Raw genomic sequence first — 13,963 nt, 5'->3', positions numbered from 1 at the left:
GAGCATGCTCAGTCGGTGCTGCTTTCCTGTTGCTGCATCTTCCCTCAGATTTCACCTAGAGCTACATGTGTTTTACCACGTCTCACATTGACTGCCTCTGCCTGTCGCATGAGAACATTAACAAAAGCAATTGTATTACTTCCTCTGTTCATGCCTGGTTGGCTCTGAGACACTCATAGGTGTGTGAGGCTCCGATGTTTCTGAAATTTATCTTGAATAATGTGATACAAAACGATAGTCTATACATACAGTACAATGATAATAAAGGCATTTAAAAGTCTCACTTTTATTGATAAGATAAAATCATTCCACTGGACAGTCCATCTTCTTTATAAAATGACCCCATCCTGAGAAGAAGGATGTTTGTTAAGTTGTAACCAGTACACACTTGAAATGATGGTAAGTTCATTTCAATTCAGAATGTGTTATTTCTAACAAATAAACAGAATAAAAAGAAAAAAAAGAAAAATAAAAATGTTGTGGCTGAGATATAGAGTGGGGCGAGGGGAACAGCTAAGGGAAGGATATTTATTAAACTGAAATATCCAGCTTAATGTGGTGATTAATTACTCAGCTTTTTCCATCTATTGATTCTTCATCATATGGGCTAAGAGCAGGAATGGCAAGTTCATGGCACCATCCCTGCCTCTCTTCCACGCACACCCCCGCCCCCACCAAAAAAAAAAAAAAAAGCCCGCATGGCAGACACCACAATACTCTTTTCCACTGAGCTCAGCCTCAGAGTCATTTTCCACAGTTCTCCAGGCAGCCACTACCAGTTGGTTCGAGTGGGGAATTGAAATGATGAGGTTGGGGATTCTTTGTGGCTTACAGTTTTGGTGTTAGTATCTTCTGATTACAAGGAACAGGGAACCTTAAGGAAAAAGAGGATTTATTTTAAGGATACACATAGTTTGGAGTCAGAGAGGTGTTCAGGATCCAAGGCAAGTCAGAGACTGGATTCTCGCCCTATGGTCCACCTGTTCAACCTCTCATAACATATCTGTGTCTCTGTTTTTAACGTGCCCCCATTTCCCAACTGGCCAATCCTCTTTGTATTCCACAGTCTAAATGCTTCAGAGAGCTAATTTAACATGCTTCGTTAATTACCATTGTGTCTATTACTAAGCATAGCCTTGGTGCCAGGTTTTGTCATGGGTCATGAATAGGCAGCCCTTGGGTAGGCAGCCCATGGATACTGGTAATGTTTTCTTTTTTCTTTTTTTGGTAATGTTTTCTTTATCTTAGTGGTAGTTATCCAGGTGGGTTCACTTCATGAAAATTCAAAATTCAACACGTGCTTATGTGCAGGTTTCTTTGTTATATTTTAATAAGTTTATTTTTCTAAAAATAGTTGTGGCAAACTGATCCCATTTTCTTTTTTTTTTTTAAAAGGTTGACTACTTTTTTTTTTAATTTTTATTTATTCATTTATTTATTTATTCATTCATTTATGGCTGTGTTGGGTCTTCGTTTCTGTGCGAGGGCTTCCTCTAGTTGCGGCAAGCGGGGGCCACTCTTCATCGTGGTGCGTGGGCCTCTCACTGTAGCGGCCTCTCTCGTTGCGGAGCACAGGCTCCAGGCACGCAGGCTCAGCAATTGTGGCTCACGGGCCTAGTTGCTCCGCGGCATGTGGGATCCTCCCAGACCAGGGCTCGAACCCGTGTCCCCTGCATTGGCAGGCAGATTCTCAACCACTGCGCCACCAGGGAAGCCCCCATTTTCTTTTTTGAAGGCTTTATCAAACTAGTACATCAGGAGAATGTCATAGACATATATGTTCATCTTAAAGAAGACATCTTTTAGAATTTCCTAAGACCGTTATGTGCAGTTCAGAGAGATGTGGGCTGGATAGTAGAAGAGTTATGTGAATTCTTAACTAGTGGAACAACTTACCCAAAAATTGACAATCAAGATCAACCTGAAGATAGGTTTCTATCATAATGTGTGAGGGTTCTGTTTAGTATAGAGAGGAAATACAGGCCAAGCATGTGGGATCAAGGGCTGGGCTCTTCTGCTTAATAGCTGTTTGACCTTAGGGAACTTTTCCTTCCGTGCCTCAGTCTTTCTATCTATAAAATGGGAATGATAGAGTCTACATCTTAAGATGGTTTAGAGTACTGAGTGAACATAAATAGTGTTCAGAATAGTAGGCCACTAATATGCAGGTAGAATTTGTACAGTGGCAGAGTACTTTATAATTAAATCACCAAGTTAAAGAGCAAGACAAGTCCCTGTTAGAAGAAACGTCCCCAAAGTGGCCAGATGAACATCTGTCAGGGATGCTGTAAAGAGGTCCCTTCCTTTAATGAGAAGGTTGGATTAGATGATCTCTCAAGGTCTAGGATTCTTTGACAGTCTAATTGTGCCCTAAATACTTGAAGTTATAATTCTGCTTATGGAGTAGTTCTATAGAATTACTTGCCAAGAGGAGGCGGGGTCACCCATAACAAAATGGGCATGCTTTGGAAACATCTGAGAACTCGAAAAGCCAGTAGCTCATCTTTCCAATGTTGGGTGAAAACATGAGAAAGATACATTGCCTCAACCTAGAGAAAAACACCGACCTGTAAAACTGAAGAAAGAAGAAAGAAACAGATTTGGCTGCTTCGTTTGTTCTTTAAAATGAACACCTGCCTTTACACATCATCTGAAATATACATTAGGCCCAATAGGTATATACACCTTCAGTAATCTGCCAACAATATCAAGGTAACTGCCTTGCTTTTTTTGCAAGAAATTGTTTGCTAATTTTTAAAAAATCTGCTTTTATTATACTACAAAGCCATCAGGACTTTTTTTGCAGCGTGTAGAGCCCTCAGATTAAAGCCAAAGGCAATCAAACCAAATGAACAAAACTTAATGACTTGAGGAGTGGCCAAGATGGTGGAGCAGGAAGACCCTGAGCGCATCTTCTCCCAGAGGCACACCAAAATTGCAACTATTTATAGACAAAGTATCCATGAGAGGAACCTGAAGACTAGCAAAAAAGGTCTTCTAAGAGCTGACAGTTACAAAGAAGGAACCACAATGAGAAAGGGAGAAGGGGCAGAGATGCAATTAGTCAAGACTCATGCCCCCCAGGTAGGTGACACATGAATGGGAGGATAATTACAATTGCAGAAGTTCTCCCGCAAAAGCGAGGGGTCCAAGCCCCACACTGGGCTTCCCATCCCAGGGATCCTGCACTGGGGAGACAAGCCCCTGGAACATTTGGCTTTGAAGGCCAGTGTAGGGAGACCCAGAGGTCTGTGGGAAATAGAGACCCCACTCTTAAACGGCACACACAGAATCTCACACACTCCAAGACCCAGGGCAGAAGCAGTAATTTGAAAGGAGGCTGGATCAAACCCACTTGCTGATCTTGGAGAGCCTCCTGAAGAGGCAGGAGGCAACTGAAATTCACCCTGGGGACATAAATGCCAGCAGCCGCCATTTTTGGGAGTTCAACCCACCATGAGGACACTGGCACTGGTAAGCACCACTTTGGAATCCTCCCTCTAGCTTATTAGTGCTGGAACCTACCTGCCCACCAGCCAGTCAGCACCCTCCTAGGATGCCCCAGGCCAGGTGCCCCAGGTGGGCAGGGACACGACCTCACTCACCAGCAGAAAGGACCCCCTGAGGCCCCAGCCCTGCCCCAGGACACACCCTCACCTACCAGATGGCCCAGGACCCAGCCCCACCCAACTAGTGGGCCTACACCAGCTCTGGAACCTCCAGCCCCTCAGTCAGAGACCCCAGGATCCAGCTCCACCAGTGGGCTGACACTAGCCTTGGGAAGAGGCCTCACCCACCAGTGGGGGGACACCAGCCCCATGAACACCAAGACCCTGCAGCCAGCTGTGTCAGGACCTGGTGCATTCACCAGCAAGCTAACACCAACTCCAGGATCACCAGGGCCCTGGCCCTGCCCACCTGCGGGCCAGCACCAAATCTGCAAACCCTGGCCCCCACAGCCAGAGACCCCAGGACTCATCTCCACCCATTAGTGGGCTAGCAGTAGCCCCAGGACCTGGCCTTGCCCACTATTGGATGGGCATCAGCCCTGGGACCCCCTGGGCCCAAACCCTACCCACCAGTGGGCTGACCAAACCCCAGGACCACACAGACCACTGCCAGCCATGTCAAGATCACACCCACCCATTAGCAGGCCAGCACCACTCCAGGATGCCCTGGATCCTGGCCCTGCCCAATGGGAGGCCAAAACCAGCTCCAGGACACTTTGGGCCCCTCAGCCATCCATGTTAGGATCCGGCCCCACCTAATGGTGAGACATCACCAGCTCTGGGTCACCTGAGACCCTCAGCCAGCCATATCAAGAAGCAGCCCCACCCACCAGCATCCCACACCAGCCCCAGGACACTCCTGGGCCATGGCCCCACCCATCAGTAGGCCAACACTAGCTCCAGGACCCCCAGCCCAGCATTCAGCCACTCTGGGACCAAGCTCCACCCACCAATGGGCTAGCACTATCCCTGGGACCCCCAGGTGGGATCTGTAGACAGTTGCCTTATGACCCAGGCCTGCCCACTGGTGAGCTGGCACAAGGACCAGGACACCCTTGGCTGTGCAGTCAGCCATGCCAAGACCCAGCCTGAACAAAACAGAGCCTTACAACCAACTGGAATGATGGCCAGCAACACCTACCAGCATGCCCACAGTAGTCAGCCGACCACAATAGAAGGTCCCAAGCAGCCCACATAAGAGGGCACCCCTAAAGCAAGTAGCTCTGGTAACCACAGGAGAGTGTGCTGCCAGGACCCATAGGACATGTCCTGCATAAGGCCACTTCTCCATGATTGGGAAGCATAACCAACCAACTAAATACATAGAAATAAAAACAGGAAATTAGGCAAAATGAGACAACAGAGAGATATATTCCAAATAAAGGAAAAGAAAAAAAAACCTCCAAAGAAGAACTAAGTGAAGTGCAGATAAGCAAATCTACTTGATAGAGAGTTCAAGGCAATGATCATAAAGATGCTCAAAGAAGAGCCTCCTTCTGTCTCTCTCATCCTGTAAGACCCTTGAAACATCCTGCAGGTGGCTCCTATCTTGTGGGAATGTTATTCACAGAAAATCATATCACCTTGTAAGGCCTTCCTCTGGTCTCAGGGAAGGTATAAAGGAAAGTAGGAGGGGCTGGACGGAGGGGTCAATGGTTGCCTGGAGAGGTGGCTATTGACAGAACCACAGGCAGGGAGGAAGCTCTGCTAATTAACTGGATCTGGCTCTACAGCTTCCTTAGTCTCCTAAGCCCAGGATGATACCTGCCTCCCTCAGTGTGCTCTGGCTAAGCTTAGAAATGCTTCCTTAGGAGGAGACTGAATAAATTTGAGTTTTGAAGTCAGAGGCCCCAGATCTGAATACCAGTTAAGCCACTTCCTGGCTGGGTGATTCTACCAAGTTAACTTATCCTCTCTCAGTTTCAGTTTTCTCATCTGAAAATGTGCATAAAATCAGAACCTCTCTCTGTGGATTTTTGGTGAGTATTAAATGAAAAGGTTCTCAGAACTGTGAAAATATAAAATGAGTACTAAATAAATATCATTAGTTGCTGTGGGGGAAAAAAAAGATGCTCAAAGAACTCAGGAGAAGAATGAATGAAAAGAGTGAGAAGTTAGAAGTTTTTAACAAAGAGTTAGAAAATATATAGAAGAACCAAACAGAGGTGAAGAATTTAATAACTGAAATTTAAAATATACTAGAAGGAATCAACAGTAGATTAGATAATTTAGAGGAACATATCAGTGATTTGGAAGACAGAGTAATTACTGTCTGAAATTACTGAAACTGAACTGAAAAAATAATAAAAAGAAATGAGGACAGTTTAAGAAACCTCTGGGACAACATCAAGCATACTAACATTCACATAATAGGGGTTCCAGAAGGAGAAGAGAGAGAGAAGGGGGCAGAGAAATATTTGAAGACATAATAGCTGAAAACGTCCCTTCCTGGGAAAGGGAAATAGACATCCAGATCCAGGAAGCACAGTGAGTCTCAACATGATTGACTGAAAGAGAAACACACCAAGACACATTGTAATTAAAATGGTGAAAATTAAAGATAAATAGAAAATATTAAAAGCCGCAAGGGAAAAGCAGCAAGTTACATACAAAGGAACTCCCGTAAGGCTATCAGCTGGCTTTTCAGGAGAAACTCTGCAGGCCAGGAGGGAGTGACACAATATATTTAAAATGATGATAAGGAAAAACCTACAACCAAGAATACTCTACCCAGCAAGGCTCTCATTCAGATTTGATGGAGAGATCAAAAGTTTTACAGACAAGCAAAAGTTAAAAGAGTTCAGCATCACCAAACCAGTGTTACAAGAAATGTTAAAGGGACTTCTCTGAGCAAAAAAGAGAAGGCCACAACTAGGAACATAAAAATTACAAAATGAAAAAGCTCATCAGTAAAGGCAAATAACTACTTTAAATGTAAATGGACTAAATGCTCCAATCAAAGACATAGAATGGCTACAAAAACAAGACCCACATATATGCTGCCTACAAAAGACTCAGTTAAGATCTAAAGACACACACAGACTGAAAGTGAGGGGCTGGAAAAAGGTATTTTATACAAATAGAAACAAAAAGGAAGCCGAGGTAGCAATATTTATATCAGACAAAATAGATCTTAAAACAAAGATTGTAACAAGAGACAAAGAAGGACATTACATAATGATCAAGAGATCACTCCAATGAGAAGATATAACAATTTTAAATATATATGGACTCAGCACAGGAGCATTTATTTATTTATTTATTTTAAAATTTATTTATTTTTTATTTTATTTATTTTTGGCTGTGTTGGGTCTTCGTTGCTGTGCATGGGCTTTCTCCAGTTGCAGTGAGCGGGGGCTACTCTTCATTGCTGTGCGCAGGTTTCTCATTGTGGTGGCTTCTCTTGTTGCAGAGCATGGGCTCTAGGCACGTGGGCTTCAGTTGTTGTGGTGCATGGGCTCAGTAGTTGTGGCTCGCAGGCTCTAGAGCACAGGCTCAGGAGTTGTGGTGCATGGGCTTAGTTGCTCCGTGGCATGTGGGATCTTCCCAGACCAGGGCTCGAACCCATGTCCCCTGCACTGACAGGCAGATTCTTAACCACTGCGCCACCAGGGAAGTCCCAGCACAAAAGCATTTAAATACAAAGAGCAAATATTAATAGACATAAAGGGAGAAATTGACAGTAAAACAATAATAGGGGACTTTAACAACACACAGATAGCAATGGACAGCTCTTCCAGGGAGAAAATCAATAAGGAAACACTGGCCTTAAACAACACATTAGACTAGATGGACTTAATAGATATATATAGAACATTTCATCCAAAAGCAGCAGAATACATATTCTTTTCAAGTGCACATGAAATGTTCTCCAGGGTAGATCATATGCTAGGCCACAAAACGAGTCTCAGTAAATTTAAGAAGATTGAAGTTATATCAAGCCTCTTTCTGATCACAAACCTATGAGACTAGAAGTCAACTGTAAGAAAAAAACTACAAAAAACACAAACACATGGAGGCTAAACAATATACTACTAAACAATGAATGGGTCACTGAAGAAATCGAAGAAATTAAAAAAGAAATCTGGAGAAAAATGAAAATGAAAACACAATGACCCAAAACCTACGAGATGCAGCAAAAGCAGTTCTAAGGGGCTTCCCTGGTGGCGCAGTGGTTGAGAGTCTGCCTGCCAATGCAGGTGACATGGGTTTGAGCCCTGGTCTGGGAAGATCCCACATGCCGCAGAGCAACTGGGCCCGTGAGCCACAATTACTGAGCCCGCGCGTCTGGAGCCTGTGCTCCGCAACGGGAGAGGCCGCGATAGTGAGAGGCCCGTGCACCACCATGAAGAGTGGCCCCCACTTGCTGCAACTAGAGAAAGCCCTCGCACAGAAACAAAGACCCAACACAGCCATAAATAAATAAATAAATAAATAAAAATTTTAAAAATAAATAAATAAATAAACTCAAAATGGATTAAAGACTTAAATGTAAGACCTGAAACCATAAACTCCTGAAAGAGAAATAGGCAGTACTTTCTTTGACATTGGTCTTAGCAATACTTTTTTTTTTTCATATATCTCCAGGCAAAGGCAACAACAGCAAAAATTTAAAAAAGGAACTACATCAAACTATAAAGTTTTGCACAGTGAAGGAAGCTATCAGCAAAATTAAAAGGCCACCTACTGAATGGGAGAACCTATTTGCAAATGATATATTCAATAAGGGATTAATATCCAAAATACACAAAGAACTCATACAACTCAACATCAAAGAACAAACAACCCAATTTTAAAATGGCCAGAGATCTGGATGGACGTCTTTCCAAAGAAAACATACAGATGGCCAACAGGCATGTGAAAAGGATGCTGAACATCACTTATCATCAGGGAAATGCAAATCAAGACCACAAAGAGATATCACCTCACATCTGTCAGAATGATTATTACAAAAAAGATAACAAATAACAACTGTTGTCCAGGATGTGGAGAAAAGGGAACCCTCATGCACTTTTGGTGGGAATGTAAATTGGTGCAGCCACTGTGGAAAACAGTAAGGAGGTTTCTCAAAAAATTAAAAATAGAGCTACCATATGATCCAGAAATTCTACTTCTGTATATTTATCCGAAGAAAATGAAAACACTAATTAGAAAAGCTATATGCACCCCTATATTCATTGCAGCATTATTTACAATAGTCAAGATATGGAAACAACCTAAGTGCCCATCAAAAGATGAAAGATTAAGAAGATGTGATACACATACACACGCAGGACTATTACTCAGCCACAAAAAAAAGAATGACATTTTACCATTTGTGACAACATGAATGGATCAGAGGGTGTTATGCTAAGTGATATAAGTCAGACAGAGAAAGACAAATATTGCATAATATCACTCATTGTGGAATCTAAAAAACAAATGAAAGTGAGCCCATGCACTCTGGAGCCCATGTACCACAACTAGAGAGAAGCCTGTATCGCAACGAAGAGCCCACCTGCTGCAACTAAAATAAAAATAAATAATAAATAAATAAATAAAAAATAAAAATAAATATTTTTAAAAATTAAAAAAAATAAAATAAAAAACGTTTTTCCATTTTGAAACAGTGGACTGAACATCTTTTCACACCCCAATATCTCACTGAAAATGCAGAAGAAATAGAAAAATACAATAGAAGATTAACTATCCAGGAATCTAAATACCAAAAACATCCAAATAAAGGAATTTTTCTAAAAAAAAAAAAAAAAAAAAACCAAATGAACAAACATAACAAAACAGGAACAGAGTCATAGATACAGAGAACAAACAGGTGTTGCCAGAGTGAAGGGGGCTAGGGGGAGGAGAGAAATAAGTGAGGGAAGATTAAGAGGTACAAACTTTCAGTTACAAAATAAATGAGTCATAGGTATGAAATATACAGCATGAGGAATATAGTCAATAATTAGGTAATATCTTTGTATGGTGACAGATGACAACTAGACTTATCATGGTGATCGTTTTGAAAGGTATAGCAATATTGAATCACTATGTTGTATACCAGGAACTAATATAGTGTTATAATTCAATTATCCTTCAAAAACAAACCAACCAACAAACAAACTCATAGAAAAAGAGATCAAATTTATGACTACCAGTGGTGAGGGGAGGGGAAATTAAATGAAGACAGTCAAAAGGTACAAACTTCTAGTTACAGGATAAATAAGTATTAGAGATGTAATGTACAACATGATAAATATAATTAACACTGCTGTATGTTATAAATGAAAGTTGTTGGAAGAGTAAGTCCTAAGAGTTCTCATCACAAGGAAAAATGTATTTTTTCTATTTCTTTAGTTTTGCATCTATATGAGATGATGGATGCTCACTAAACTTATTGTGGTCATCATTTCATGATGTATGTAAGTCAAATTGTATTATATACCTTAAACTTATACAGTGCTGTATGTCAATTATAACTCAGTAAAACTGGGAAAAAGTCAGCAAATTATTATTTAAAGTAAAAAAATAAAACTTAATGGCTTGAGATTTTTGATATGTATTTATACTATTAAATAGCAAAGTAACAGAGATCCAGAAATGTAATATTTACCCAAAGAAAAGTGATCTTAAAAAGACAGGAGAAAATGCCCCCTACAGCTCCTTGCTGCAACTTCATCTCAAGAGAACATAGGAGAAAACCCTAAAAAGGGGTCACTTTATTTAGGGTTAAATGATTCTATGAACACAGAACCATTCAACTATATATGGAAATATAAAATTCTCAATATTGATCAAACAAACACAAAACCTCCAAGTGGCTTAATAAGTGTACAAATTCTCAAAATTGTATTTCCTATTATTACAAGTTTTTATATTTCTAGTTACATTTTTCCTATCTATAATCTTAAGCATTAAGTATTTTAGAAACATGTGCTTACAATATACATACAAAAAAGTGCACATATCTTAGGTGGACAATATGAATTTTTACAAACTACACATACCCATGTAATAAGCCCCTAGATAAAAACTGAACATTAACACTGTTTTGAAATTTTTTATTCACTTTCAAGAGGAAAAAATTAATGTTCTATTCTGGATACTTGGTGGTATGGCATGTAACTTTAAAAGCAACATTCCCATCTTGAACATCTTCTGGGACTTTCTATTTTTTTTTTTTCACTTTTATTTATTTATTTATTTGGCTGCGTTGGGTCTTAGTTGCGGCACAGGGGATCTTCGATGAGGCATGCGAGATCTTTCGTTTTGGTGCACGGGCTTCTCTCTAGTTGTGGCTCGCGGGCTCCAGAGCACGTGGGCTAGGTAGTAGCAGCATTTGTGCTCTGTAGATGTGGTACGCGGGCTCTAGAGTGCGCAGGCTTAGTTGCCCCACAGCATGTGGGATCTTAGTACCTGGACCAGGGATCGAACCCACGTCCCCTGAATTGTAAGGCGGATTCTTAACAACTGGACCAGCAGGGAAGTCCCCCTTCTGGGACTTTCAATATCACTTGTGGTAGACAAAATAATAGCTTCCTAAAGATATCCGTGTCCTAATCCCCAGAACCTGTGAATATGTTTCCTTACATACCAAAAGAGTCTTTGCAGGTGTGATTGAATTAAAGATTCTGAGATGGGAAGATTATCCTGAACTATCTGAGTGGATCCAATGTAATAAATTATAAGGGTCTTTAGTAAAAGAGGCAGGCAGGAGAGTCAGAGAAGGAGATGTGACAAGGGAAGCAGATGTCAAAAAGAGCATAAGCCAAGGAATGTGGGTAGCCTCTAGAAACTGGAAAAGGCAAGGAAGCAGATTCTCCCCTGCAGCCTAAGGAAGACAAAACTACTGATACCTTTGTTTTTTTAAATTGAGATATAATTGACATATAACATTATATTAGGTTCAGGTGTACAACACAAGGGTTTGACATATGTGTATCTTATGAAATGATCACCACAATAAATCTAGTTAACATTGATCACCACACATAGTTATAAAAATTTTTCTTGTGATGATATCTACACTGCTTCTTTGATTTTAGCCCCTCAAAACCCATTTCAGACTCCTAACCTCCAGAACTGGAAGATAATACAATTGTATTTTTAAGCTACTAAGTTTTATGTAATTTGTTACAGCAGCAGTAGGAAACTAATACGCCATCTGGAGTCTGGTGAATCTGTGTCCAGAATCATATATCTTTTTGCCTATCTGATAGCTTCATGTGGCTATCTCATAGGCATCTCAAACCTAACATCACAAATTAAACCTTTCTTTTTAACTCCCCAAACCTGCTCACTCCTTCAGCTTTTCTCATCTTGGTAAATGGCACCAATCACCCAACTACTAATGCCAGACATCTGGAAGTCAACCTTGTTTCCTTCGTTTTCTCTGTCATCCTCTCATACCCAATCCATAATGAAGTTGCATCAATTCTACTTCCAAACTAAATATCATATCGATCCACTTCAAATGAGTTTCACTGCCACCATTTTTTTTACAATTACTTTTATTTTATTCTCTTTAATATGGAATGTGTGCATATACTACAAAATACAAAAGATATAAGTAGGAATTCAGTGAAAAGTCTATCTCCTCCCAGCCCTTCCAGATGCAATTAGTGGTACCAGGTTGTTTGTATGTGTGTGTGTGTGTGTGTGTGTGTGTGTGTGTATTTCAGAGGCTTTTTTTTTTTTCCACTGCTACCATTCTTGACTCACCCAATCCCTTCTCCACAGAACAGCCAAAGTGATATTTAAAAAAGAAATCTCCTGGCACTTCCTTGCATGAAACCCCTTAATGTCTGTCCTTTTGTGGCTGATATGACCTTTTGGTGGCTCCAAGCTAGCTGCAGGGGAACTAACAGTTCACAAGTATTCCGCAAATTAGAGCATCATTAACTGAAATACATCAAGTGCAAAAGTTTGATTGGACTTGAAATTCACTTTATAGCAAGAACCGTCAATGAATTGTTAGGCTGTTTAAATGGTTTCGCCTGTGATAAATTCTTTAATGGTTGTAAAAAAAAATTTTAATGTTTTGTATCACCAACTCAAAGCTTCTTGTCAATGGTGACTAGGAATTTGAAACGATCATTAGAAAGTCTTCATCAGGAGTTGTGTGAGGCCTTTCCCGCCAGTTTCTCTGCCACCTATGTGCTCCTCCCTGCAGCAGGAAGGCCTGGGGGTTCCCTGCAGGGGAGGCAGAGGCTGAGCTCATTATAAGGATCAGCTGGTCTCTGCCTTGCCTGGGTCATCATCAGCACTCCACTGAGCCCTCTAGCAGACACGGTTCTGGAGTGGCACAGCTTCACTCAGGAGAGGGCTCTGGGTCGACCCCCAGACGACCGTATTGTTTTGGTCATGCCTATGAAATGACTGCGTGACTGGAAGGCGTAAGAAATTGCATCTCGGGCCCAAGGCCAAAACAACTGCCTCGTGCGGCGCTCGGCTTCCGAACTTTCGCGTGGTAGGCAGACGAGCCCCGCCGGGGCGGGACACTGGCCGGCCGCCCAGGGCTGTGCCACGACCACGGAAGGCGCCACCCCGCCCCGGCCTCCTCGCGCAGCCAATCGCAGAATTCCTCCCCGCTCACGTAAGGCGCGTCGGCAGATTCGGGTGGGAACGCAGGGCGCGCGGGGTGTGCGGGGTGGGGGTCGAGGCGCGTCATCGCCCGCGGGACCGAGTGGCGGAAGCCAAGGGGGCGGTCTCGCGCCGGCCTGCTTTCCGGCACGGCGCTCAGGTCTCGTCCGCAAGGCCCGGCGGCGGCAGCGGCGACGCGGGAGGAACGGCGGAGCGGCGCCTGGTGAGACCCGCGCGCCCGCCGGGGACTCGGGGGAGGCGGGCTCGGGGAGCGCAGCCTCCGGGCCCGCACGCCGAGGCCTCATCTCCCCGGCCAGAGGCTCCGCACCCGGCCCGGCCTCGCTCTGTCTCCCGCGGGCCTGCACGCCAGGGCCGCTCTTTAGTTCCACTGTGGGCTCAGCCTTTGGCCCGTGGAGCAGACGGGTTGAGTGCGGACCCCGGTCGAATAACCGGGAGTGGGGCGTGGGGTGTTAGAGGGAGGCCAGCTGCACTCCATCCCACCGGCTGTCCTGAAAGATAGCGAGCATCCCGTCACGGAGGTGTGCAGGAGAGGGCGGAGAGCTCCGTGACGGACAAGTGGCCCCGGGGTGTAAAGGGTTGGACTGAAAGATCATCTTGAGGGTCTGCGCCCAACCCTGACTGTATTCTGAGTCTGGGCTTCCTTGGAAGCTTGTTATGCGTTTATTTTCCCCCCAGTCCGGAGCACACTTGTAAAAAAGCACGAAAAAGTATTTTTTTGGAATCCTGATGGAGAAGAGGGGTGTGGTACAGCTTGGCATTTAGAGATAACTGGTTAAGCCGACTATGGAAGCTCAGAAAGAAGTCACACCAGAGTATAGCTCAGGATAGGGTTCTGAATTTCAGACCCTCCTGATTCCTGTGTCATCCCGTCT

General features: G+C 43.0%; 1 protein-coding gene across 5 annotated transcripts in view; it reads left to right on the top strand.

Annotated features, from left to right (window-relative positions):
* The first annotated feature begins 13,155 nt into the window (after nucleotides 1-13,155).
* GNE (glucosamine (UDP-N-acetyl)-2-epimerase/N-acetylmannosamine kinase) overlaps nucleotides 13,156-13,963 on the top strand; it is a 54,448-nt gene continuing 53,640 nt past the window's right edge. For 3 of the 5 annotated variants that reach the window (XR_009008536.1, XR_009008537.1, XR_009008538.1), the window contains exon 1: nucleotides 13,159-13,293. The gene's annotated coding sequence lies outside the window, so the exon portion shown is untranslated. Of the gene's footprint in view, nucleotides 13,294-13,963 lie in introns of all 5 variants that reach the window. The other 2 variants (XM_057547684.1, XM_057547683.1) reach the window with 2 other exon arrangements.

The sequence above is a fragment of the Balaenoptera acutorostrata genome, chromosome 6 (genome assembly GCF_949987535.1).
Source record: "Balaenoptera acutorostrata chromosome 6, mBalAcu1.1, whole genome shotgun sequence".
NCBI classification, from domain to species: Eukaryota; Metazoa; Chordata; class Mammalia; order Artiodactyla; family Balaenopteridae; genus Balaenoptera; species Balaenoptera acutorostrata.
The sequence above is the reverse complement of the archived record's forward strand: the minus strand, read 5'-3'. Positions and strand labels throughout refer to the sequence as shown.